Source organism: Mastomys coucha, unplaced genomic scaffold, assembly GCF_008632895.1.
Source record: "Mastomys coucha isolate ucsf_1 unplaced genomic scaffold, UCSF_Mcou_1 pScaffold13, whole genome shotgun sequence".
Classification (NCBI taxonomy): Eukaryota; Metazoa; Chordata; class Mammalia; order Rodentia; family Muridae; genus Mastomys; species Mastomys coucha.
This window is the reverse complement of record NW_022196895.1, coordinates 86,139,538-86,165,378: the sequence shown is the minus strand read 5'-3', so window position 1 is coordinate 86,165,378 and position 25,841 is coordinate 86,139,538. Positions and strand designations below refer to the sequence as shown.

The window sequence follows — 25,841 nt, the reverse complement described above, 5'->3', positions numbered from 1 at the left end:
AATTCATACTGTCAATGTTCAGCCTCTTACAAGTATTCTAGAGTGTATGACTTTTAGTTCTGACCTATTGAAGACTGTGGCCATGCCAAGCTTTCATTGACTGAAAAATGATCTCAAATCATAAGCTTCTACCTTATGATTGACTAGGAAAGATGATTTTCTTCACCAATCCTACCATAAGCTTCAGAATTTGAACAATTACCCCTTTCTTAATTGATGTTTAACGTCTGTGTACAGTGACTTTCAACAGTTCCAATGTGAGGTCCTTATATGGATTATTAACCCTTTCTCAAGTGGATTTCCTTTTTTTTGTTTTTAAATGATTTTTCAAGTGGCCTCTGTTAGCACCCTAAACTGACATTATTGAAGGTGTTTCCAGAGTTAAACGCCCCAAATAATTTAGTTATGATCACTTTCTACATTGTGAATCTTTGTAGTTCTTGACTTTAGACTTCTTCCTGATGAGTAAACTTTAGGAGAGGAAAAACAATATTGTCTTCTCATAGTGGACATAGATGTAGTCATTGTTGATCATCACAAAAACAAACTGTTGAGCTTTTTAACTTGGGTGCTGAACAGAACACAGGCCCTTTGAAAGATCAGCAACTGTTCTTAACTTTTTGGTCATTTCTCCAGCACCCAAATGTGGGTATATTTTTAAAAAAATAATAAAAAACTGGACAAATCCCTGATGAATAAGGTAAAATAAAAATATTATTAAAAGTAGAGAGTAGAAAGGGACAGAAGGTTAAAAAAAGCAAGCAAAAGATTTCCTACCAATGAATAAATTCAGGTTAGCTGTTATTCTTCCTTTAGGTGTCCCATTATATTCTGCTTTTTATATTGTGTAATAGATATACTTACTTGGAGCCTTTTTTTTATAAAGAAGCCATGTCTTTTTTCCCCTAATTTGAAGCTCCAGGATGTTTCTCTTTGAATTTGATGTCTTGTTATTTTTCTCATAAAAGTAGCTCACTTTGGACTTTGTTTTAGTTTTGTTTATATATGACTTGATTTGTTTGCAGTCTGAAATATTAAAACATAGTTTCTTCAAACATTGCTTTTGCTCATTCCTTGCTATTATCTTATGTTGAATCTTCTCTTTATTTTATGTGTTTTGTTATGCATTTCATATTTCTATGAATCTATGCTTCATTTTAATTGCACTTGTGTGTGCATACATCTCTCTCTCTCTCTCTCTTTCTCTCTCTCTCTCTCTCTCTCTCTCTGTGTGTGTGTGTGTGTGTGTGTGTGTGTGTGTGTGTGTGTGTGTAAATCTCAGAAGTGCATGTTGAGACCAGAGGACAACTTGAAGAAGTTAGTTCTCTCTTTCTACCATATGTGTCCCAGGGATTGAACTCAGGTCATTAGACTTGGTGGCAAATGGCTTTAGCTGAGCCAGCTTGTTGTCTCTGATTAAACACTTATTGCACCAGGATTTTTTTTCCAAGACAGGATTTCACTGTGTAGCCTTGACTTCCTGGAACTCACGTTGTAGAGCATGGTGGTCTCGAACTCAGAGAGATCCACCTGCCTCTGCTTCTGGAGTGCTGGGATTAAATCTGTGTGCCATATCACCTGGCTACAACAGGATTCTTCTTTTGTGTGTGGGAGTTTCAAGACAGGGTTTCTCTGTGTAGCCCTGCCTGTCCTGGAATTCACTCTGTAGACCAGGCTGGCCTTGAACTCAGAAATCCACCTGCCTCTGCTTCCTAAGTGCTGGGACTAAAGGCGTGCACCACCATTGCCTGGCTACAACAAGATTCTTTGTTTGTTTTCATTACAGTTTATTTTTTTATTAGTTTCATTTATTTATTTTTTATTAGATATTTTCTTTATTTACATGTCATATGATTTCTCCTTTCCCAGTTTCCCCTCCAAAAAAAAAAAAACCAAAAAACAAAAAACAAAAACAAAACAAAAAACAACAAGAACAAACCCCTGTTGCTTTCCCCCTCCTCCTGCTTGCCACTCCACCCTCTCCCACTTATTGGCCCTGGCATTCCCCTACACTGGGGCTCAGAACCTTCACAGGGCCAAGGGCCTCTCCTCTCATTGATGACCGACTTTGCAATCCTCTACTATACACATGCTGCCAGAGCAATCAGTCCCACCATGTATACTCCTTGATTGGTGGTCGAGTCCCTGAGAGCTCTGAGGGTACTAGTTAGTTCATATTGTTGTACAACAAGATTCTTAATTCTTAATTCTTTGCTTACTTTACAGCCAAAACATGACTCAGTTGCAAATACTTACCTGATAATGACATACATTTTATCACTAGAATATATTGTATGCAGACAGGTACTGTAAAATGCTGACATAAATCCATGAGCCTATGACTTTAATGGGACTATCCATTTCTTAGGGGAAACTCACTGAAACTCATCAGAATCTTTTCTTGGAATATGTTAACCATTTCTAAACTTAAAGCTCTTAGTTGAAGTATTAAAAAGAATTTGAAAAGTATGAGTCTCCTTTTCCCTTGCCTTGAAGCCTGATGAATACAGACATCACTAGAACTTCAGTTCAAAAAATGTATCCACTACAACTTTCATGGAAGTAAAAACATCTTTTTTTCTTATAAACATGGCAGCATGAGACATGCACAAGCAGCTTGACAAACCATGAATGAAGTATTAGTTGTTATTGAATGGCTTCACAGCTGTTTAAGTTTTGGAAGCAAGTGTTGTTTTACCCTGTAATTATAGGATGGATTCATTAAGAAACATTATCAAGCACTGGAGAAATAGCTCAGGGATTAGGAGCACTGACTTCTCTTCCAAAGGTCCTGATTTCAATTCCCAGAAACCACATGGTGACTCACAACCATTTGTAATGTGATCCAATGCCTTCTTCTGGTGTGTCTGAAGACAACTATAGCATACTCATATGCGTAAAATAAATAAATCTTTAAAATTGTTCTTTATAAACAACATTATCGAACCTATTCTCAAAGCTGTTTGGTGTCTAATAATGGACTTAGTGCAATTCTTTTTGTTCAGAAACACTGTACGCCTGAACTTTAAAAGAAAATACTCTGCACTAAAACTTTGCCATTGGTAAGCCACTAAACTGATGTGTAGCAGGGCAGGGTAGAATATGATAGGGATGAATGGAATTTCCCCTCTGCCCTCTGAAGGTTTGCTGGAATAAAATGTCTAAGATAAATTAAATGGGAGAAAAGTGTGTAAATGCATTATTGTCCTTAAGTTCAGCCCAACATGATTCAGAAGCTTTTGGGCCCCACTCTTTCTAGGGGAAGTGAAGTACAGGGAATGTCAGAAAACAGCATGCTGGATTTTTCTCTTGTTGTTGTTGAGCTTTTTTGTTTTGTTTTGCTTTTATTGTCAACATTATACAAGTGAGGCTCATCTTCAAAGAGGACTTCTTTCCCACCCACCCCCATGCAAAAGTAAGAGGCTTATTTTCCAGAGAGTCAAGATGAGTTACTAAGAAGGAGACCCCAAATGGCTATTACAAGCAGTTTTTATACTTTTTAGCGGCACAAATTACACCAGCAAGGTTTCAGTTCAAACTTATTGGCTAAGCATATTGGCCTTTAAATCTATTGGCTAGAAAGCATAACAGGTATTTGAACTCCACCTTGGACTTTCCAGAGGGTCAGGTAACTATCAGTCAGTACATTCTAAGAATATTTTACTCAAGAATGGTTCTGTGGATGGAGAATGGAACTTCTCCCTCCTAGCCTTGACTTCAGGCAGGAGGGAGAAGCTGTAAGGAGGGTGTGGGACTGGAAAACTCTTTAGGCTCCCTCATTTCCCCTGTTTTCTAGTACAAGCTCCAATCCTGGAGCTGTGCTCAGGGGTCTTAAGTAACTAACTCATATTCTTAAGGTCCTGTCCTCAGGGTCTCATATTGTTGGCCCAAGACCATCAGCTCCTATTCTCTCTTTTATGAAGGCTATACATTTGTTCAATATGCAGGGACCAAGTAGCAGGAGAACAATTAGGGGACTTAACATGGGTACATATGAGGGTGGTTAAACAGGGGAAGGAGTTAAACCAAGACTTAAACCAGCCCTGACTCTTTTTTTCTCTTTCTCTTCAGCTTGGCTAAACCTTCTCTCACCTTGGCCATTCAATCTTTAACTACCCCCAGAATCAGAGTCTCCAGTATGATAGCATAGAAAAAGTGGTTGGCCTCTTAACACTGATGACCCTGCTATTGGGCTTCTCCCATCTCAGGGGCACATATATATGAGGGGGTTCACGAAGAACACTCATCAACAAAGAGGACTTCTTAATTGAGAAAAGGCCTCCATCATGCTGCACTCACTCATCTATCCCAGTAGGTCTACAGTATCAGGGTTAAAACCTGATCATGGACAAGAGGCATTATGACTCCAAAGGGAGTTTGTCTCCTGGGTATTTTGGTCAGTTGCTGGCATTTCCTAACTTAGATGTGTTCCAGATTGATCTCTGCTAAGTCTGTGGAGAGATCTGCATGCTTTCTTTATTCAGGCATAAAGGTGCCCTAAGAAATATTTCATTATAGCTAACACTGAGATTGAACATTATTTCCCTGGACTCCAGCGTTTCAAAAATCCTAATTGATTTCCTAGTTGTAGTTAGCTTGGGATTTCTACGAAGGAGCTGTCTTATTAGACAGAGTGTCTCCAAAGTTAGAGATAGCAGTTAGGCACAAATCATCAGAGCAGTCCCACAAAATTAGAGATAGCAGTTAGGCACTAATTATCAGAGCAGTCCCACACAAGGCAGAATTGTTTTACTGACTAGAGAGAAGTTATAGGGCTTCCCTCACTAATTATTTACATTACAGCCAAGAAATGCTAAAATACGACCCTCAGCTGCTTGCCTCAAGACAGAACCTGAGAATTTATCTTGGGACTGCCAGGACAACCCAGTCCGAAGAATGACACCACTGCTCCTCCGCCTTGCACCTGGCTGATTGATTGCACTGACCTTGATGTGACCATCTCCTGCCTACGTGACTTCTGTAATTTGCCCTGTTCTCTGTATACCATATAAGCCTGATTTCTACTTTGTGCAAATTACATTCAGTTACAAAACTCCCTTGTGTCTGTTTCTGTCTGTCACCACCAAAGTCCCTTGCCCACTTGGCCAAATCTCTCATCACCCCATGGAACAAGGGGTCCCTGAAGAAATCCATTCCATGGCACCATCAGACTGGCCTGTAGGCAGATATGTTGGGCATTTTCTTGATTAATTATTGATGTAAGAGAGCCCAACAAATTGTGAGCAATGTGACCCCTGGGTAGGTAGTCCTTGGTCGTATGAAAAAAACAAGCTGAGCCAATCATGAGGAGCAAGCAAGCAAACAGCATTCCTCCATGGTCTCTGCTATAATTCCTGCTTCCAGGTTCCTGCTTGCCAGGGTTACTGCCCTGATTTCCCTTCATGAAAGACTACAAGTTGTGAGACAGAACAAATAAAACCCTCAAGTTGGTGTTGATCATGATGTTTATCACGGCATAGAAAACAAATTAGAACAAACAATAACAATCATTTAGGTACAGTCACAGGCTTGAAGAATATACAATAGTTTGGGACATGTATTTGCTTTGCAAACTTGGTGGTCAATATTGTGTCCAATCTTTGAGAACATCCCACCTATTCTCCATGACTACATCTGATGAAAATCTGACATAAGGTTGAGGAGAATTAGAGGGACACCTGTTGCACTGTCATGTCTTCTGGCTCTTAATTGCTAAATCACAACCTGTATTTTTTTTGTTGTTTGTGATAGTCCTTACCAGGTAATGTGATACAATTTTAAGACAGGTATTCCTTTCTTCACCAAGAGAAGCAGTTATGGGCCTGAAGAGATGGCTCAGTGGTTAAGAGCACAGACTACCACTGAAGAGGACCAAGGCCTGGTTTCGAGCACCCACATTGGAAGGTTCACAACTGCTTCTAACTCTAGCTCCAGGGGACCAGACACTTCTAGTCTCTGAGGGTACCCCCACACTCCCACACACATACTAAAAAGAAGGAAAGAAAGAGGGAGCAGCTGTCAACTTGCCTTAATATTGTATTTTATATGATATTTCTTGTTTTTAAGAAGATAAAAAGGTGGGTTTAATATTAGCAAAGTTCAGAGTTAGGGTGTCATTGAAATCAACCAAAAATGCTAATTGCTAGAGTTGTCTTAGTCTCAATCTCTCAATATTCCTAATGATGTGAAAAAACATGTTTACCAGTGTACACTTACTGTTGTCACCTATCCTGCATAGGCTCTCTAATAACACTAACACCAGTGGCAGAAATAGTAACTAATGTTTATTTAGTGTCTGTTTGGTGAGAGGGCCTGCACAGTTTTACATATTTCACCCCTAATTTTGCAGTAATCCTGAAAGGTATGTGCAATTTAGTCAGTTTTACAGATGAAGGCTCTAGGATGCTGTCTAGCACTCCCTTGGTCTGGGACTCAGAGCTGGAATCTGAGTCACTCAATATAGAATGCTAAGTTTTGTGTTGTTTACTGCTTATCCTGCCTTGAGGTGGCTTGCCATTCTAGGAGTAATAAATTGATGTTTGTTACATGAAACTTTAGTCTAAATATCTAAAGAAGCACTGAGGATATTTTCTTATGCCAGCCTTAATTTAAACATCTCTCCACAGCCAAAGATGACACAAACATTTAGTGAAGAAAAAAAAAAAAAATCCTTGCATGTTGCAGGCCACCACCAGTGCAGCCAGGGGTTTCACACACCCTAGCCTCAGTGACATATTTTAAAAAAACAAAAAACAAAAAAACAAAGACATTTGAGGACAAAGGAAGCATCTAATGCTGACTTCTTGTGAAAGTACACGTGATTAATCAATCAAAACAGTTAAGCATAAAATTTCATTCTGTAAAGTTTTATAAAGGAAAGTAAACTAATTAATTACTGCCTAGGAGTTACTGCTGTGCAGAGCACTCAGGCTTCACTATGATTCTGCCTTCTTCTCTGCACTTCAGAGCCAACAACAGCCTCTACTACACTAAGTCCACTCAACTGAATTTCCTTTGAGATTTCAAAAGATACCTTAGAAAAGACCTTGGTAGACATTTTAATGTTACTTTGTTTTTAAGATAGACATATATAAATGCAGTGAAACAGTTAAGAAACTGACCAAAGTAGATGAACATTGCTGTTACTGAATTGCAGCTATTCAGGAACTAGCATCCCTATCACTTTATGGTGAGGGAGGACCTTTTATTTATTATTCTTGTAAAATATACATAATATGAAAGTTATCATTTTTAACTTTTTAAGTTGATAGTTCAGTGGCATTAAGTACACTCATTCACAGTTTTGTGGGATTAGATTCCCATCCATCACCAGAATTCTTTTACCATTTTAAACTGAAATTCTATACAAAATAAATACTAACTCTTCACCTCTTCCTCTCATAACCCTTGGCAACCACCATACTACTTTCCATTGCTACCAATTTGATGTCTCTAGGCTCCTTGTACAAATAAAATCATATATTTGAATTCTGGCTTTGCTTGGATTTTTAAAGTGCTGTGAATGGGATTACTTCCCTGATTTCTTTCTCAGAATATTTTTCACTGAAACCAATGAAAAGGCTTTTATATGTCATTTTTGTGTTCTGCCATTTTGTTGAAAAGAATTTATCCATTCTTCAGGTTTTCTAGGGGAGTCTTTAGTCTTTGATGTATAAAATTATATTATCTGCAAATAGAGATACTTTGACTTCTTCCTTTCCATATTATATTCCTCTTATTTGCTTTATATTGTTGTAGCTAAGATTTTTTCAGTACCATCTTGATTAAGAGTCAGGAAAGTGGGAACCCTTGTTTTCTGCATTTAAGACATTAGCTATAGGTCATATATATATATATATAAAATGGTGAGATAGGTTTCTTATATTCTGAGTTTCTTTGGGATGTTTGACATGATTGTTGGTTTTGTCAAAAACCTTCCATGTCTATCAAGATGTCACATAATTTTTATTCTATCAAAAACAAGAGATTATTTGTGAAATTTATAACATTTATTGAATGACATATGGAACCAGCACAACATCTCTGGAATAAACCAGCTTGGTCATGGTGAGTGGTTTCTTGATATATTACTGAATCGAGTTTGCAAGCATTTTAAAATAAATTTTGCATATATATTTATATTGGAGATTTATCAGTAATTTTTTTGTTTATTATCTGATTTTATTATCAGCTTAATACTAGCTTTATATAGAGTTTGGTAATATATCCTTCTTTGTTATTTAATAAGATAGTTTGAGAAGCATTTGTGTTAGTATTTCATTGAAGGTCTGATAATTTTTTTAATTGGTAGATATTTGATTACTGCTTCACTTTTATTACTTTCTACAAAGCTGGTCTTTTTTTTTTTTTTTTAAATATCTTCATGATTTACTAGTGGTAGGTCATATACATCTAGAAATCTAAGTATTTTATTTGAGTTTTCCAATTCACTGGAATATGAGTTTTTAAGGTAAGACCTAACAACTTTTCTTCATTCTCTCTCTCTATCTCAACCTAAGCGCTAACACTAAAGCTAAAACTAACCTGAATCCTAATAGTAATCACTGTTGGCATTTCTTTTCTTTTCCCTAAAACCCTAACAATAACTCCTAACCACTAACCCTAACTCTCTAGCCTTAAGCCCCTCTAACCTTAACACATCTAACCCTAACCCTAACACCCTAATGCTAACTCCTAACCTTAACCCTCCAAACCCTAACCCCTATACTCTTACCCTCTCAACCCTAACTCTCTAACCCTAAACTATACCCCTAATCCCCAATTCTAACTCTCTAACCTTTAACCCCTAACATCTAACCCTAACATCTAACCTTTTAACCCAAACAGCTTGATTATAGTAACTCTTGGCATTTACTTTGACCAGGTGTTTGAATTGTTATGGATCTATGCAGATTTTAAAACAGACTTTATCATACTGAGAATTCATAAGGCTTTTTTCCAGTATGTGTTATTTTCTACATTCAGTAATAACTGTAAAGGACAAAGGTTATACATTGCTTCCATTAACAGGGTTTCAATGAATGGAAGTTTGAATACTTTTATTGCAATAAGAACTATAGAAATGTGCAAAGGCTTTACCATATTCAACACATTCACAGGATTTATCTCCAGTGTGATATCTTTTATACCTTTTGTCTTAGTCTGGGTTTTATTGCTGTGAAAAAGATATCATGACCAAGACAACTCTTATAAAGGACATTTATTTGAGGGTTCTGTACAGATTCAGAGGTTCAGTTTATTATCATTAAGGTGGAAAGAATAGCAGTGTCCAACAGACATGGTACTGGAGGAGTTGAGAGTTCTACATCTTGATCAGAAGGTAGCCAGAAGACTCTATTGCCCTGGGTGGGGCTTAAGCATAGGATCTCAAAGCCCATCGCCATAGTGTCGCACTTCCTCAAAGGCCACAACTCCTAATAGTGCCACTTGCCATGGGCCAAGCATATTCAAACCACCACACCTTTGAAGATCACTGTGACCTGTAAAGGGTCTATCACATTGGTTACATTCATAGTATGTGTTCTTTTATGTCTTTGGAGATGACTGTGTCGTGAATAGGCTTTATCACATCCATTACATTTGTAGGGTTTCTCTCCAGTATGAATTATTTCATGACTTTGAAGTTGGCCATGAGAGGCAAAGGATTTACTACATTGCTTACATTCATAAGGTTTCACTCCAGTATGTGTTGCTTTATGTATTTGAAGACTAGTGTTACACACAAAGGCTTTACCACATTCATTACATTTGTAAGGTTTCTCTCCAGTATGAATTTTTTCATGTCTTTTAAGAACATTCTGACCTGCAAAGGCTTTACCACATTGATGGCATTCATATGGTTTCTCTCCAGTATGTGTTCTTTTATGTACTTGGAGATAACCAGGATACGCAAAAGCTTTACCACATTGACTGCATTCATAGGGTTTCTCCCCAGTATGTGTTCTTTTATGTACTTGGAGATAACTATGTGATGCAAAAGCTTTACCACATTGATTACATCCATAGGGTTTCTCTCCAGTATGCGTTCTTTTATGTACTTGGAGATAACGATGAGCTGCAAAAGTTTTACCACACTGATTACATTCATAGGGTTTCTCTCCAGTATGTGTTCTTTTATGTATTTGAAGATGATCATGATACACAAAGGCTTTACCACACTGATTACATTCATGGGGTTTCTCTCCAGTATGTGTCCTTTTATGTACTTGGAGATAACGATGAGATGCAAAGGCTTTACCACATAGATTACATTTGTAAGGTTTCTCTCCACTGTGTGTTCTTTTATGTCTTTGAAGATGACCATAATATACAAAGGCTTTACCACATTGACTACATTTATAGGATTTCTCTCCAGTATGTGTACTTTTATGTATTTGGAGATTACAGTGTTGTGAATAGGCTTTATCACATTGATTGCATTTGTAGGGCTTCTCTCCAGTATGTATTATTTTATGCACTCGAAGATTACAATGATGTGCAAAGGCTTTACCACACTGATTACATTTGTAGGGTTTCTCTCCAGTATGAATTCTTTCATGACTCTGAAGTTCAGAATGGTATGCAAAGGCTTTACCACATTGCTTACATTCATAAAGTTTCTCTCCAGTGTGTGTTCTTTTATGTCTTTGGAGATGACTATGTTGTGAATAGGCTTTAACACATCGATTGCATTTGTAGGGTTTCTCTCTAGGATGAGTTCTTTTATGTATTTGGAGATTACTGTGATATGCAAAGGCTTCATCATGTTGAATACCTTCATAGAGGTATGAATTCTTTCCAGTATGAATTCTTTCATGCCTTTGAGGATAACTATGACATGCAAAGGCTTTACCACATTGAGTGTATTCAGAGGGTTTCTCTCCAGTACGACTTCTTTCATGCCTGCAAAGATAATTGGCATATGTGAAAGAGGAACCACATCTTAAGGTTTTATCACTTTGTTTGCATTCATGGTTTCCCCTTAATTATGGGTTGTTTTTTATCTTTGGGGATACTTGTAATGTTAAGAGTGTTATTACGTGGCTCACATTTTGTAGCATCTGATTTCTCTATGAGATTTTTCACATATTTGAAGAAAAATGGAAGATCTCAGAGCTTTACCACATTGAGTACATTAATAAATTTTCTTATATTGTGAAATACACTACATTTGCATACTATATTGGCAAAGTGAACAAGCACAAACAAAAAAGAATTTCCACATTTCTAGTACTCATAGGGATTTTCTACAGTGTGAGTTTATGGACATATTCCCAATGAAGTTGGAAGACCAACTATTTATAAACTTGTATCAGATTGAGAAAGTTTACTCAAATGGGGAAACTACATATATTTTAACTGTTCTGGGAAGGAGAGAAAGGTACATTGCTTCTTTCAATATCCCTACGTTCACATAGCTTGTATCCATTGTGATACATGATACATCTTTTAAAAGAAGAATACTGTGAGCATTGACACAGTTTGATTTTTGTTCGCGATAGACATGTGGTATAGGGATTAAGGTTTCTCCCCAACAACATTCTTGACTCTTATAAACTAGCCCTCTCACTTAAACTTAGCAATATTACTATATGAGTAATCTACTTTACTATGTAATATTTATTAGAAACATATCCTTATAATCTATTCTCTGACTATCTATCTCTCTTTCTATCTATCTATTGAAATATGTGAGTGGTATGAAACTAAGTATATATTGGCAGTTCTACAGAGTAGCTGTAATGTGGCTATGATTCAAATGATAATATCTGTTAAGGCATTGTTTCCTTGTCTTCTTTCATAGAGGAATGCCTTGCAAACACAAATCAGACACCTGACATTGAGGTACATGAGAATTTAATAATCATCAATACAGTTAAAGAAGTACTTTTTTAAAAAAAGATTTATTTATTATTATAATTAAGTACACTATAGCTGTCTTCAGACACACCAGAAGAGGGCGTCAGATCTCATTATGGGTGGTTGTAAGCCACCGTGTGGTTGCTGGGATTTGGACTCATGACCTTTGGAAGAGCAGTCAGTGCTCTTACCTGCTGAGCCATCTCTCCAGCCCCAAGAAGTACTTTTTTACAGTGTTGTTTTTGTTTAAAACTTCCAGGACATGTTAACATTTCTTCAGAGGCATATTCATACTAACTTGCACATGAAAATTACCTTCCATGTCTTCTAGAACTCTGACAATGCTCTTCAATATTATGATATTCCCAATCATAGCCTAAAAAATAGTATCAGAAAATATATGATATATTATTGGAAATTAGGAAAAATTTAAGTTTCTATCTTTAGTGAACCTGATTTGTTCACCACATTCTTCCTTGTTGTCAACTGAAATTACAGAAGACCATGAGTAACAAAGAAACAGCTGTTTCCTTATTTTAAAAAGTGAAAGAAAATTCACTATCTTACCTATAGCAGTGAGGTTCTTGTAGGTCTCCAGCATCACATCTTTGTAGAGACTCTTCTGTGAAGGATCCAGCAAATCCCATTCTTCTTGAGTCAAGTTCACATGCACATCATCATAGGTCACTGCATCCTAAAATATCCCATACATGTGTACATAGAAACCATGATTCCAACATCACTGTATATATTCTTCACTGATAATATATTTGTATGATTCTGGTGCTTCCTCCACTTATTTCTTGACCCAGAAGTTCTAATGTAATTACCAAGTCATCTTAGAAGGAAACTGAATAATAAATAATAAAGTTCACCTATGTCATTTCTTTGCTCTTTAAATAGGATATAGCTTTGCAAGAGAAATGCTAAGTAACAGAGAGAGAGAAAGAGAGAGAGAGAGAGAGAGAGAGAGAGAGAAATACTACTGAGCACACATTAGGGAAATTATATGAACAATTACTAACTACAAAAAAAATGGGCAAGCTGGTTGTACTTGTTCATGCCTTTAATCTCAGCATTCAGGAGGCAGAGGCAGATGTATCTCATTGAGTTGGCTGCCAGCCTGGTCTATCCAAGACGGCCAGACATATATGTTAAGACCCTCTCTCCCCTGTAAAAATCAAACAAACAAGAAAGACAAAAAGAACTCAGAGATTTTTACTAAGTTCCTACAACGAATTACACATTCACTCCAGTTCTGTATTCATCTTCCAGAATCCCAAAGTGCCCCAGTTTAAACTTTAACAGTAACAAGACCTTACTAAAATGAGATGCATCTTTTTTTTTTTTTTTGGTTTTTCGAGACAGGGTTTCTCTGTGTAGCCGTGGCTGTCCTGGAACTCACTCTGTAGACCAGGCTGGCCTCAAACTAAGAAATCCACCTGCCTCTGCCTCCCAAGTGCTGGGATTAAAGGCGTGCACCACCACTACCCGGCGAGATGCATCTTTAAACAGTTACAAATGGACAGATGAAAATATTGGCAATGTAAAATTTAAACTAGGACAGGAGAGATGGCTCAGTAGTGACAAGCTTTTGCTGGTCTTGCAAATAATTGGGCTCAACTGCCAACTGCTTCACAACTATCCATTACTCCAACTTCAGGAATTCTGAAGTCATCTTCTGACTACCATGGGGACCAAGCATATATAATGTGCATATTCATGCACACAGGCAAAATATTCATATTCATTCAAAAAAATCAAAACAAACACAACAGGTAGAAAGAATGTTATGCACCTGCAATTCAGTGACTCAGAAAGCTCACCCTGTATTAATATTATGAATACATGTCATCCTGAGAAATAGAGTATTCTCTCTGCCAACTTTCAAAATTCACAATGTGAATGAAGATAAACACAACAGCATATGCTTGACATGTATCAAAATCTACATTCCAGGCCCATCAGCCAATAATATAAAAACAAACAAAGAAAAAGTCAGGCATGTAAGCCCACATTTAATCCCAGTACTCCGGAGCCAGAGTCAGGTGGATTTTTAAGTTTGAGGCCTACGTGTTCTACATACCTACTTTCAGGATGGCCAGGGCTACACAGAGAAATTTTGTTTTCAAAAACAAAAACAACAAAATTAAAAATACAAAGACATCAGGCTGGCAAAATAGCTTAGCACTGAATAACAATTGCTTCAACTGTATTTTATGTGATTTAGGGATAGTTTATAATGGTGAAGGCAAGACAACATAAGAATGAAGCTGACTAATCAGGTTCAACTATAATACAGTAGAGACACACACACACACACACACACACACACACACACAGAGAGAGAGAGAGAGAGAGAGAGAGAGAGAGAGAGAGAGAGAGAGAGAGAGAGAGAGAGAGGAAACAGGTTGAGTCTATAGACACTCAAATCTCATCATCTCCCATAAGGAATCTAGAAAGGTTCCTCCTATAAAAAGCTTGTACTGAGAGAACTGAGTTGGCCAGAGCCAGGCTGACTCCATGATAGGCTGCAAACTGGCAGTTTGGGAGACTATGCTTAGGTTTCTGCTTCACAGAACAGAAAAAGTCCAAAACAAGTCAACTGCAGGAAAACCACCCCTCCCAGGCCACCAATCAGGAGCTGCCCCTACCACCAGGCCTGAGCCAAGCCTGAACCAAGAATAGTTAATCAGCAATGGTTCTGGAAAGTCCCCCAAATTCCCCAGAACCTTGATCAATCCCAAAGAGAGCCATACCCCTGGAAATTGAGCCAACCAATCAGGATAAAGGTCACTTGGAAGGAGAACCCTGGAATTCCCCGAACTGGCTTTAAATTGAGCTTGCAAAGCTCACATGTCTGTCTACATCCTAGTGAATGGTAGACCCCTACATGCTAGAATTTTGCAGAATAAAATGCTCTTTGCTTTTGCATACTATTTGAGTCTGGGGGTCTTCCTTCAGTGATTCTTGGACTCTAACATTACAAGTTCCCTCAAAGAAAGCCACAAAGGAGAGACAAGTGTTCAAAGACATCACCCTATCTGGGAGCTGTTTGACTTAATCAACAACATTCTGACCCTGGTCACTATAGGCTAATCCATGATGAAAATGCATTTAGTTTAACTTCAATGATCCTAATAGTCTGCAGCAGCCCATATATTCTTCAAATGTCCAAAGTCTCTTCTAACACTCTAGACAATCTCTTGACTAACACATCTTGTAAAATAGAAAGCAAGTTATATCATTCCAACACATGGCACAGAATACCCCTTCCCATTCTAATAGATTGGAATGTGAACATAGGAAGGGAAGATTGGACCAAAGCAAGAAATTCAGCAGGGCAAACACCAAATCCTGCAGCTCTGTCTCAGACACATGGGGCCTCAATTTCAAAAGGCTTAGATGGCTCTATCCCTGTAACTTCTCATACATATATCTCTTGGTTTAGTTACTTGCACTTACTATATGTAGCTCTCCATGGCAGGTGTCTCATAGCTTTGGTATTTCAACATCTTGTGGTCTCAAAATGCAATTCAGGCTTCATTCTCACAAGTTCATGCAATGTACTCTCACAGTATCCTACCTCACTGGGGCTCTGACTCTGCTAAACAGATGACTAGAACAGTGCTGAAACCACAGAGGAAGAATCCATGACCTTAAACTTTGCATCTTTTTTATTTCTGGAACTTGGGTGATCCTGCCAAGTTTGGATTCTAAATTGGTATGGACCCTGCCATGCTTGGACCACAGCTGTAGTGGGTTTTATAAGACATTCCTTCCTGGGTTTAGGAATCACTTTGCCTACTCTTTTTATTGACTGAAGGCTTAGCAGGAGGGAGTGTTTCCCTTAGGGCACCTTCTTAGGCTTCAATCCTGAGTAAGGACTCCTTCTCCCCCATCTCTCCTTCTCTCCCTCCCCCTTCTCTTTTCTTTCAGTTTTTGTGGTTTTATTTAAACACAAAAAATGTGCACACAAGCTATCTATTCATTTTTTCTGCCTGGTGTTGGGATTGGTTACTCTGATGGCCAGCTGTGCTGCTCTTTCTATGTATGGCTTTTCAGTTCTTAGAGCAAACATTGTGAGCGATCTCAGCTCAGTAAGATCTGTCACACATCAGCAGCACTTCCAGCTCCTTGACATTGTGGACCAGAAACTTCTGGAAGCCGCTGGGCAGCATGTGCTTAGTTTTCTTGTTGCTCCAGTAACCAGTGTTGGGCATAAGGACTTGCTCCTTGAATTTTCTTCATACTGTTGTCAATACCTCTGAGTTTCTGCCAGTTTTGCTTAATTTTGACACATCCATCTGACTGGTGCCTGATGAACGTCTAGGTCCTCTTTTTGATGATCTTGCACTTCACCTGAGGGGGAAGGGCAGCCATAATGCCATAAAACAGATGGCAGGCACCTCGAAGGTAGCTCTGAGGAAGAAGGAAGGGGCCAGGACCTTCTTTTTAGTGGTGATAAATAATCTCTTTGAAAATTCATGCTTCTCCACAGTTGTGATACATATGCTCTCTTGGAGTTGGACTGATTTCTGTTTCACAATTTCCTTTCATAGAGGACTTCATAAGAGATTTTCTTCTACTTCTATCATGTTTAATATTCCAAATAGATTTTAAAAACTGGTTGAGTGCATATTACTTTTAGCTTCAAAAGATATGTAAATTTAAGAAACATTTAACTATTGTAAATTATTCTGATGACTTAAGAAAAAATAAGACAGAAAATTCATCCTTCTGTTTCAGGATTTGACAGTCATCTGAAACTTCCCCCTGCTGTTTTTCTCTACAAGTCACAGACTTTGCATTTATTTCTGCCCCACTTTTTCCACTGTAGTCTTGAATGAGTTACTAGCAATAATCACCTAACAGATTCAATATTCCATCTAACAATACAGCCACTTATTTTTTAATTCTGCCTTACTCAATTTCTCAAGGATTGGGCAGGATAAGAAAGATTTTCGGTAAAAATACCACACAAATGACCTCTAGCTAAATTTTTTAATGGAGTCTATTTTCCATTGAAATCCTATGACTTCTGACTGCATTACTCACAATATTTCAATCTTCCAGGTGCCACAAGAACATCTGATTAAGCTCTGAGTGCATCTTTCTATGCTGTTTGCCATCTCAAGTCCTGATATTTCTCACATTCTTCCAAAAGAGAACATTTCCAAGTTCTGTCCAACAACAAAATTACTTTTTACGTTTTTTGTTTGCTTGTTTTGTTTGTTTGTTTGTTTGTTGTTGTTGTTATTGTTGTTGTTCTAACTTGCTACTCTGCTGCTGTGATTGAATCCTCTAACCAAAGGCATCTCAGCTAATGTACAGGTTCACTTGTTTGGTCCTGTCAGATAACAATCCATCATTTTGGGAGCATAGGATAGAAACTCAAGCTTCATGAAAATAAGGCAAAACCCATGGACAAACATTGTTTCCTAACTTGCCCTCTTGCTTGGTCACTGCATACTCAGTCAGCTTTCTTTTCCAGCCCAGGCACAGTTGCTTAGGGATACTGCCACCCTCAGTAGAAGAACCTTCCCACATCAATCATCACTGAACACAATCTATCACTGACACAGCCATTGTGATGAGGGCATGCCCTCAAGTGAGGCTCCCTCAGATGACTGTAGGCTCTAAAATGTTCACAACTGAAGCTAATTAGGACACAGAGACAATAATATATCAGAAAGTTTTAAAAACTCAACAACTGTGTTAACCATATCAATCACTTAAGTAGCAAAATCCCAAAAACCCAAGCATTGGTGATTGCAACAACTGGAAAACATAGAGTTGCCAAGAAATGAGGAGAGGCAAGCTATCAGGATCAAGAAGAGGAAACTAAAACTGTCTCCTAAACTATCAAAAACTCAGGAAACTCATTAACATAGTAAATTTTCAGAAGACTAAAATAGGTGAAGGCCTATCATGTTCCAGAGAAACAATATAGATTATAATGAGTAAAATCACACAACATAGATGGCACCACAAATAAAAGGAGACTGAAAGACAATCAGACGTATAAGTCTTTAAACATAAACTACAAGACTATAATAAAAAAAAAAAAAATCAAAGAAATTACAGGCTAACACTCATCCTGTCCACTGTTTCTCCTCTTTGCCAATAATAGAAAATAGAGTAAAAGTGGCAAATACCAAGTCACCTGGACAAAGAGGCAGCCTAAAGAATGGGAAAAGATTTCTTTTTACCAGATCCACATCTTATAGAGGCCTAATATACAAAACATATAAAGACCTCAAGAAACTAGACTTTATAAAGCAAAAAATTCAATTAGAAAATGGGGTATAGAGCTAAATAGAGAATTCTTAACAGACGGATCTCAAAAAGCTGAGAAATAGTTAAAGAAATCATCACCATCTTAGCCACCAAAGAAATGCAAATCAAATTTACTTTGAGAATCTACCTTGTACCTGTCAGAATGGCTAAAATCAATAATACAAGTGACAGCTCATGCTGGCAAGGATGTGGAGAAAGGGGAACAATTCTCAACTGCTTGTGGGTGCATACTAATACTGTCACTATGGAAATCAGTATTTTCTCAGAATCATGGTTCTTCAGAACACTGAGAATCCATCTACCTCAAAACCGAACTATATTGCTCTTGGGCATCTATCCAAAAGGTGCTCCATCCTACCATAAGGACATTTGCTCGACTATATTCATAGCATATTTATTCATACTATCCAGAAACTGGAAACAACCTAGAGGTACCTCAACTAAAAAATGGGTAAATAAAACAAAATGTGGTACATTTACACAATGGAGTATCTATGACTCAGCTCTTTTTAAAAACTGAAATCATGAATTTTCAGGCAAGAGAATGCAACTAAAAAAAAAAAAAAATCACCCCAATTGAGGTAACCCAGAATGACAGATATGGTATGCATTCACTTATATGTAGATATTAACCTATTAGGTAAATAATAATCAAGCTGTACTCCACAAACTCAGGGGGGTTAGGTAAAGAGGAGGGTATAGAAGAGAAGCATGGGGGCTGGTGAGATGGCTCAGCGGGTAAGAGCACTGACTGCTCTTCCAAAGGTCCTGAGTTCGGATCCCAGCAACCACATGGTGGCTCACACCCGTAAAGAGATCTGACGCCCTCTTCTGGTGCGTCTGAAGACAGCTACAGTGAATTACACCAGAGCAAGCAGACCAGAGTGAGAGGGGCCGGCAGAGGTCCTGAGTTCAATTCCCAGCAGCCACATACATGATAGCTCACGGCCATCTGTATAGCTACAGTGTACTCATACATGTAAAATAAATAAATCTTTAAAAAAAAAAATAGAAGAGAAGCATGGATCTCCTTCTAAGGGGAAAACAGAATAGTTTCTGTGAGTAGACTGGGATTTGATGGGAAAAGGAGTGTGAGGGACCAGTTGGGAGGGAATAAGGGAGAAAGTACAGTGCAGGGAAAGGTAGACAGGCAGACAGACTCACAGAGAAACAGATAGAAGTCTGCCTGCCAGGAAGAGTCAAGGTGGGTTAGGATCTGTTGGCAGATTTCCCAGCCTGCTGAGAGATGGAATGATAAGAGGAGATACATCTGAGGCTCAAGTCGAGGGGCTGAAAATTCTATTTACCTTAGTGGAAGGAACAGGGAGGTGCCTCTGGATAAGAACAGATTTCAGGAAATTGTTTCTGTTAGCTTGTGGCTTTGCTTCCCAAGGTACTGTGAGGTATAAAAAGGCTATGAAAAATTAACTCAAGGCTGCTGGTTGTTGCTGCTGGTTGCTGTTGCTGCAGTATTAACCAGCAATCCTCCTAAATCTAACTCTTGGTTTTGCATCTTCTTTCTGCCTTTCCTATCTTTAATCCTTGCTGGCCCCTCAGAGACTCTTCAACTCATGCCAGTGGGTCCAAGGAAAGGAATTAGATTCAAGGATCTTTCTCCTCTATTCTTGTATCTCTCCTGTCTAATGATAGGGGGTGAAACTGGGGGCAGGAGGGGGAACAGGAAGGCATAAAGGGTGGGAAAAAGAAGAAACCACAAAGTAGCAAAGACCAGGTATACTGGTTAATGCAAAAGGAGAAGCCAGCCTCTGGAAATTTTGCATTCCATATATGCTGTCATCTTCCATCTCTTTTAGGTTCAGGTCACAGGTTGTTTTGAACAATTTAAATATGGACTAGGGACTGCAAGTCTAGCTACTTAGACAGATGGGAAATTTACACAGCGAAGATGATTTCTTTTCTTTTTTAGTATAGAATAGAGTTTATTTAGGGCATGAGGAGGGGAGTTAAGAGAGTAGTAGAGACAGAAAAAGGCAGAGAGAAGGAAAGAGTAGATAAGTGGTGGCTGGCAATGGCCACGTGGAGAGAGGGGGGAAGGGAGTGGGGAGAGAGGGGGCACAAGGGGGCAGGAGGCAAGAGAGAGGCAAGAGCATAAGAGGGTAAGAGCCCAAGATTATTTCTTAAGTATACCAGTGCCCTAAAACAGCAGGTTAGTGACAGTGTCCTAAGTGGAAGGTCCCAGATGATGAAAAACATAGGAAAAGGAGAAGGTAGAAGGTATAAAAGCTGGGGTAAGGAGATCTTGTACAAGCTATTTTTTTAAAGATTTATTTATTAAGTATATGTAAGTACACTGTAGCTGTCATCAGACACCCCAGATGAGGGTTAGGGTTAGGGCATCAGATCTCATTATGGATGGTTGTGAGCCACCTTGTGGTTGCTGGGATTTGAACTCAGGACCTTTGGAAGAGCAGTCGGTGCTCTTCACCACTGAGCCATCTCTCCAGCCCTCACAAGCTATTTCTTAAGCTAAGTAAGCTTCTAAAGAAGAATACTATCTTGTATACTACTTACATGAGGGAAATGCAAGGAAATGGGAGACTTCTATGAAGTTAGAAGAAACATATGAAGAAACTATGAAGTTAGTAGAAACATCATGGGACATACTCAGGAGGAGTCTAATCAAACTGTGCTGCATAAGGCAAATTTGGTATATCTCAAAAACATTACTCATCAAGCTTATAATGGCCTTGGGACTGATAAACCACAGTCCCATATGGTGGGAACTTGTGTTCTCAGAATTTGAAGCAACTTTTCCCAAAGGCCCTGGCCCCAGATCATCACCAGTTCTCCCAAGCATATTCCTGGTTTTAGAGAAGGAGCTATCTTATCTCTTTACCTCAGGGCCTTAGGAAAAGCTCCCAAGGCCTAGGCCCTGTTACTGACTCTGCAAGCACATTCCTGAGTTTGTAGTAGAACCAATTCATGCTTTTCCTGACTAGCTTACAAATAAATGAGAAGCAGACTATGGCTATTTTATTCAGCGTTGACAATTACTGGGGAGTAACCCATAATCTGCTTTTCTAATTGCTGGCCTGGCTATCTCTCCGACGATGTGCCCCAAATACTTGCCAGTGCTCATGGCACCTCTGCTCTCCTGGTGCTTTCTCCTCTCTCCTCAGGGGCCCTCCCTTCATCCTTTTGCTCTCCACACCGAACAGGTAACTCAAAACCCACTTTCCTCTAATCCCTCCAGTAATTGGCTGTAGCCAATTTTATTTAACCAATACATCTAAACTAAGAACAAGATTTGCACAGCAAAAGTTTGTAATGGCGAGAATTCACTTATAGGCTTAGACCTTCCTGTACAGAATTTAGCTTTACAATACATAGCAACAGACTAAACCTTAAACAGGGTTGCAGAAGGAACTACGACACTATATGTGGGGACCTCTAGGAAAGCCTTGCTTGTTCAGGCCATCACTCAACACAACAGTGTTTTTTTACCTTTTCAAATAGTTACTGCTTGGTATCATCTTGCCCATGGGGCAGAACTGTGCTTTTTTCAAGAAGAAAACTGAACCTTTATGGCACACCAGGCCTTAATGTTGATTGTGATCCTATAATGCCCTACCAAGCAGCTTGTTAGAGGCCTGCTCTTTAATATGGGGATGGGTCCAGTGGCTGGTTGTAAATCAGGGTCGTTTCCTTTGTTATGGTTTGGAGCCATATTTCTGGACATTCCTTGTGAACAGACATATCCTAACATTCTAATCTCTAACAGGCCTGGTTAGCATACTATTTATCTGTGGGATGTTTTACAGGCAGTCCTCCTTCAGCTAAATTATACGTGGTGTGGCTTACTATACTATATCCTAACCATTAGTAAATCCTTTATATCATTAATTCTACTCTTTTACATCACAGCTTGATATTAGATTGCTAACCAACACATGAGATGCCTTTTACAACCTCCACAAAATTAGCTCCAAATGGATTGTACACCTTAAAGTACTAAAAACAGAATTTGTAGAAACTAGGGCTCTCAGAGTTTGGCATCATGCCAAAGACGTTTCTACAGACACGCTTGAAATTATTCAGAGGCTACCTCTGGGTCCAGAGAGTGGCTAGGACAACAAGGGACCTCACAGGTGGCCGCATCTGGCCTCCGGTTCCCACCCAGCCCCAGGAAGCCTGCTCCTCCTGGTTGTTGGCAGTGACCCTGTGCTCACCATGTCGCAACTTTGGAGCTTGCCTGAGCGCGCTTCACGGGATCAGCGGCAGGACAGAGAGCAAGTCACATAGAACCACTCAAGCCTGCTCGGCTTCTAAGCGGAACCTGCAGCATGTCACCCGGAAGAATCCGCCTCATCTTCCGACTGGCAGGTTCTTCTGAAGGTTCTGATTGGCCAATGAGTCTTGAGTGACATGAGCACCTTCTTTAGGGTGAGAGCTGCGGAAAGGACCCAGTGTAGAGGTTCTCAGACCAGGCTTCCTATCCAGGGAAGCCTGTCCTGGACCTTTTCCAGATCCGCAGGGATTTGCATTTCAGTAGCGCTTACGCTCGTTTTCTAATAGCCTACCCACCCCGCCCCGGGGAAGACCTACCACAGCTCAGCCGCCGCCTGCTCCTCCCCTTCGTGGGCCGTGACCCTGTGCTCTCTAGGTCCTTATTTCAGCCTGAGCTCTCCTCACAGCACTCAGTAGGCTTTTTCCCTTCTTCCTCCTGTAATCAGGGTAGATAGCGTGCATACTCCATTACTCAACTTGCGGTGAAGTTATCGGTCTGTCTCACAAGTGGAAGGGTGCACAGGACATTAACAAATAGAGATTTTGGGGAACAAGACTTTTGTTTTGTGGCTGTTGGGATTCAGACCTGGGACAAGTGGCTGAAGTGCACACTGAAAGCACCAAAGCTGGCCGGACCTCCTGGTTCTCCCAGCACTCCTCAGTCCCCACATGTTCAGGGCATGACAGTCCTTTCCATAGCAAAAATTGTCTTCAATAAAGGAAGACATTGAGATTTTACTTAGAGTCTCAATAACATATAGGTTTGCCTATTCCTAAGCATGCTAAATTAAATTCTGAACATTGCAATCACCTCAAAAGAGCCAGATTAAAGAAGGGGTTTTCCATTTCAAAAGCTATAATTAAGAAAAATCTCCCACAGTACCCAACTCTTTGGATTTTAGTTAATTGCAGATATAGTCAAGAATAGCCATCATAAATGCCAAGACAAAAGAGCTGAGATTTTTTTTTTTCCCCTGTGGCAGGCAAGGGAAGCATGGGAGTCCTTTCCATAGCAAAAATTGTCTTCAATAAAGGAAGACATTGAGATTTTACTTAGAGTCTCAGTAATATATAGGTTTGCCTATTCCTAAGCATGCTAAATTAAATTCTGAACATGGTCACAATGTCAAAGTAGAGATATTTAAGGATATTCCTAACTCAAAGTCAACAGAAACATATGTAAATTATAAAAAATGACGGACAGAAATGTCTCTGGAATGTTCACCTTATACTACAAGGTTTTAGCTGAAAGTCAAGTAAGTATGCTCAAATATATGAATAAAACTTGCTGAGTCCATTTCTGTTAGTTGTGTGTATATAGTTTCAGGACTGACCACATTGCATTGGATAGCCAAATAGGGACCTCATCTTTGCCCAAGGCTAATTCTCCCACTTACAGGAGAGTTCCACTCTTTAATGAGAAAGAAAATGTTGAGAACACAAAGATCTTTGTATCCATAGATCACTAGGGAAACCATGGGTGTTTAACACATAGGTTCCTCTTCTCAATGAAGGAGATAAAATTCTATTCTGCATTCTATCCAAAAGGCTGAGAGTGAATTTTGTTAATGACCATGTGATCTCTGTGGAGGCAGATCTCACCTACCTTTTGCTATAAAGGCAGACATAACTCAAATTCTCCAGAATGATTATCTCAGATTCTTTCTTCCCTAGACTGTTACCCATCCTCAGGGGAGATGTCACATGCACTTTATGGCCAGCTGACCTCTATGCTATTGGTCAGAGACCACATTAAATTCTACGTCTTTTAGCTATAGAACCCACCCTCATAGTCACATGTACTTTGTAAAAGAGTTTCTATGTTAGGCTTTATTATGCACCTGGAACTGGACTGAGTGGACTGATTGTTGTATGGAAATCTTTTCCAAAATTGTACTGTGCTTTAAATATGCTGGCAATGAACTGCCTAGTATTAGAGTTCCCAGGTCTGATACTTCAAGTCAATCTGCACAGGCGTTTCATACTCATTTTTTAGTGTGTTTTGCTTCCCTGTCTATGCAGGGATCCCCTCAGCACAAGTCTGACCCCCAAGTGATAGAATGCTTTGGACAGGAAGCATTATCAGGAATAAAAAATTTGGAAGTGGAACATATCTCAGAAGCTGAGAGCACTGAACTTTCTTCCAGAGTGTCTAGGTTTCATTCTTAGCACATAAGCCTGCTCACTACTATCTATAACTCAAGTTCTAGGGGTTCTGACACCATATTCTGGTCTCCCTGGCTAACAGGCATGAATGACCTTCAAAGACACACATACAGGTAAAACACTCATACACATAAAAGAACAACTAAATTTCTTGTGTGTGTGTGTGTGTGTGTGTGTGTGAGAGAGAGAGAGAGAGAGAGAGAGAGAGAGACAGAGAGAGAGAGAGAGACAGAGAGAGAGACAGAGAGAGAGAGACAGAGAGAGAGAGAGAGACAGAGAGAGAGAGAGAGAGAGACAGAGAGAGACAGAGAGAGAGAGAGAGTGAACTTTCACCATAAAACTTATTGTTCAAGTAAGGGATAGTAATGCATTTCTTCAATCTCAACACTTAGAACGCAGAGGCAGGAAGATCACTGAGTTTGAGGCAAGCATGTGCTGCATAGTCAACACAAGCACACACACACACACACACACACACGCACATGCGCACACATGCATGCACATATTTTAGCAAATGAAAACCTAAATAACATAGATAAAAAGGAACACGGGAGAACTAGGACAATACAATACCTCTTAAAGTCATATTAGATGTTTGCCACCAGTGTCCATATAATCATTTTAAAAAATAAATATCGACAAACATGGTAGTACATGCTATTAATCCTAGCAGTTTAGAAGCAAATTCATATCTGTGAGTTTTTCATGCTAGTCTACTACTATGTACTGGGATTTCTTATGGGGTCCCTTGCTCCGCGGGACGATGGGTTCTGGCCAGGTGTGCATGGGATTCAGCTTTTTGACAGACTAGACAAGAGTGGTGTAAGGTCTGAGTGTATTTCTTTAAAATGACATGAGGCTTTTACAATCATTGCAAAAGAGAGAAATGAAAAATCTGGCAGCTCAGTAGTCAAGGTACATCTGAGGCCATCTAAAACACACTAGGTCTAAAGCAGCAGCCATCTCCTCTGGACTGGCACAGCACCCCCGGGCTCCGAGCACTCACGGGCTGCATGAGCCCCGCCAGAGTCCCGTGGGGCTGTGGGTGCGCCAGCCAGGAGGGTAGAGGCTCGAATCTCGAATCCTCAATGCCAAATGCTCAAATCTCGAATCTCGAATGCTCACTCTCTTGAATTTCAACTGGTGCTGCACGCCATGGACTGCATGAATCTGAAGTCCTAGTCCACCTAAGTTCTGGTTCTAGTCTGAGTGCGAGCGAGTCCGAATGCTGAATGCATACTGCTGAATCTAGAATGCTGAATGCTCAA

The 25,841-nt window shown here is 39.4% G+C and overlaps 2 pseudogenes; both read right to left on the bottom strand.

The window, feature by feature from the left end:
- Positions 1-5,447: 5,447 nt before the first annotated feature.
- On the bottom strand, positions 5,448-22,460 carry LOC116087449 (annotated as a pseudogene).
- LOC116087452 lies at positions 15,765-17,899 on the bottom strand (annotated as a pseudogene).
- Positions 22,461-25,841: the final 3,381 nt, after the last annotated feature.